Source organism: Macaca fascicularis, chromosome 7 (genome assembly GCF_037993035.2).
Source record: "Macaca fascicularis isolate 582-1 chromosome 7, T2T-MFA8v1.1".
In the NCBI taxonomy this organism is placed as follows: Eukaryota; Metazoa; Chordata; class Mammalia; order Primates; family Cercopithecidae; genus Macaca; species Macaca fascicularis.
The window spans coordinates 43,332,168-43,334,894 of record NC_088381.1 but is presented as its reverse complement, the minus strand read 5'-3'; positions in this window follow the sequence as shown (position 1 = coordinate 43,334,894).

The following is a 2,727-nucleotide window of genomic DNA, read 5'->3' as shown; positions in this document are numbered from 1 at the left end:
TCTCTACAAAAAATAAAAATAAGATAAAAATTAAAAATAAAAATAAACAAAATTTTTTTGAGACAGAGTCTCGCTCTGTCACCCAGGCTGGAGTGCAGTGGCACAATATCAGCTCACTGTAACCTCCACCTCCGTTCAAGCAATTCTCCTGCCTTAGCCTCCCAAGTAGCTGGGATTACAGCCACCTGCTACCACACCCGGCTAATTTTTGTATTTTTAGTAGCAACAGAGTTTCACCAAGTTGGCCAGGCTGGCCTTGAACTCCTGACCTCAGGTGATCCACCCACCTTGGCCTCCTAAAGTGCTGGGATTACAGGCGTGAGCCACCATGCCCAGCCCCGGTTATTTTTAAAGGCAAAAAATTTGAACAGACACTTCACCAAAGAAGATATGCATGTACGAGGTAAGCAAATACAAAGATGCTCAATATCATTAATCATTAGGGAAATGTAAATTAAAACCACAATGAGATATCACTACATACCTGTTAGAATACCTAAACCAAAAGGACTGATCATACCAAGTGCTGGTGAGGCTACAGAGCAATTGGGATTCTATTACACTGCTGGTTGGAATGAAAATGGTACAACCACATTGTCAAACAGCTTAGCAGTTTCTTTGGAAAGTTAAAGCATATCTACTCTGTGATCCAGCCTTCAATTCCTAGGTATTTACCCCGGAGAAACGAAAGCTTATGTTCATGTAAAGACTTGTACGCAGGTCAGGTGCAATGGCTCATGCCTGTAATCCCAACATTTTGAGAGGCCGAGGCAGGTGGATCACTTGATCCCAGGAGTTTGGGACCAGGCTGGGCAACATGGTGAAACACTGTCTCCACACACATACACACACACACACACACACACACACACACACACACACACACACACACACACACAAAATCACCAGCAGCTTCAGCTACTTGGGAGGCTGATGTGGGAGGATGGCTTGAGCCTGGGAGGTGAAGGCTGCAGTGAGCTGTGATTGTTCCACTGCACTCCAGTCTGGACACAGAAGACCCTGTCTCAAAAAATAATTTTAAATAAACCAACGAATGTATAGTAATGTAACGCAGATCAGTGGTCACCTAGGGACTGAGTTGGAGTGGAGGTGAGTTTGCAGAAAGGGAGGAAAGGATTATAAGTGGCACGAGGAGACGTTTGGCAGTGGTGGGCATGATCATTTTGATTATGATGATGGTTTCATGAGTGTAAACATATGTCAGAACTTATCACATTGTGCACTTTAAGTATGTGGAGTTTACCGTATGCCAACCACACCTCAACAGAGCTGTTTTTTGTTTTTGTTTTTGTTTAATGAAAAAAAGAAATACAGAGATAGGCCTGACCTGGACTCTGCTGCCAGCACTCTGGTGGGGTCAGAGGGTGGGGGTTGGGGGTAAGGGGGTAGTGGGAAGGCCATGCACTCAATCAAAGCCCGAGGCTGGAAAAGTGAAGCTGGAAGGGCAGAGTGTAGGCAGAGAATGGCAGTGGGGACAGAGCTGAAGGCCTGGGGCCTCCTGAGTTTCAGAAGTCACCCTCCCTTGTGAGAGGCGGGCTCTGCTTTCTTTCTAATGGCCTTCTCTCTCCAACATTCTTTCATCCTAAGAAGCTTCCAGCCAAAAAGGACTTCCTGAAATTGGGCAGGGCCGCCTGAGGAGGCAAGAACAATAGCTGAGCTCTGACTACGGGGCCTGGCTGCCTGCACACATTATTGTATTTAACCCTCCCATTAACCCAGTATTAGCTAGCTATGGTCCCATTTGACTAATAAAGAAACTGAGGCTCTGAGAAGTGAGTTGATTGGATAATAGCTGGCAGAGCCTCCCAGTTCTAGCACACCACTGCTGGTGCTAACACTCAGGCCACAGGGCAAGGCCTGGCCAGGGCTGTTTGGAGTCTCTCCTCCACCCTGGCACTCTTAGTTTTGAGATCCCCACTCCGTATCAGGCATATGAAACCCACAGATCTCATTGTGAATGTGATTTACACTGTGATTATTAATTTAACTTGCAGTTTTCTTATTATATTTGGGAGCTAAGAGGTGTTCTTTTCCCCAGTTTCAAACATTTTCTTAAACTCTAAATTCTAATGGCAAAATGGCCCTGTATATTGGGGGTCTTTTGGTGGGGTATGATGGGGGCTCTGGCTTTGCAAGCAAGGATGTGAATACCCAGTAAGAGGCTTTGGGCTCAAATACAGGAGTGTCTGGTTTTGGGGGACCACAAGGGTCAGGGTTGAGTGTCAGAAAGTCTAGCTGGGCACACATGCCCTGGAGTCAGACTGGCCTGGTGTGTATCCACGTACCATTGCACATTCCTGTGTGACCTTGGAATGGTGGATGTTATCTCTCTTCTCTGACCTTCAGTCCCTTCTTCAGTGAGGTCAGGATCATCATCCCTACCTGAGAGAGCCAGGGATTATAACGTGATTGGTTAGATATTGTTTAAGGTCCTTTGCTGCAGGGAGGCCTGTGGGGACTCAAGAACTCATGTCTGCACAGGCGCCAGAAATCCCGTCCTGTCCGCCATTTCGGCGCCCCCACTGGACTCCGGCTGTTTTCCTTCGGAGTCATCGTACCTTATCAAGTCACAAGTCCCTGAGTCACCCCCAGCCCCACGCCAGCTCTCCGGCTGTCCCTAACACACTTCCTGTGGCCCTCCTCCGCCCGCCCCATATTGTTCCCTGCCCCACCGCATTCAGGGACGTTTTGTCTCCCTGGTCCTGG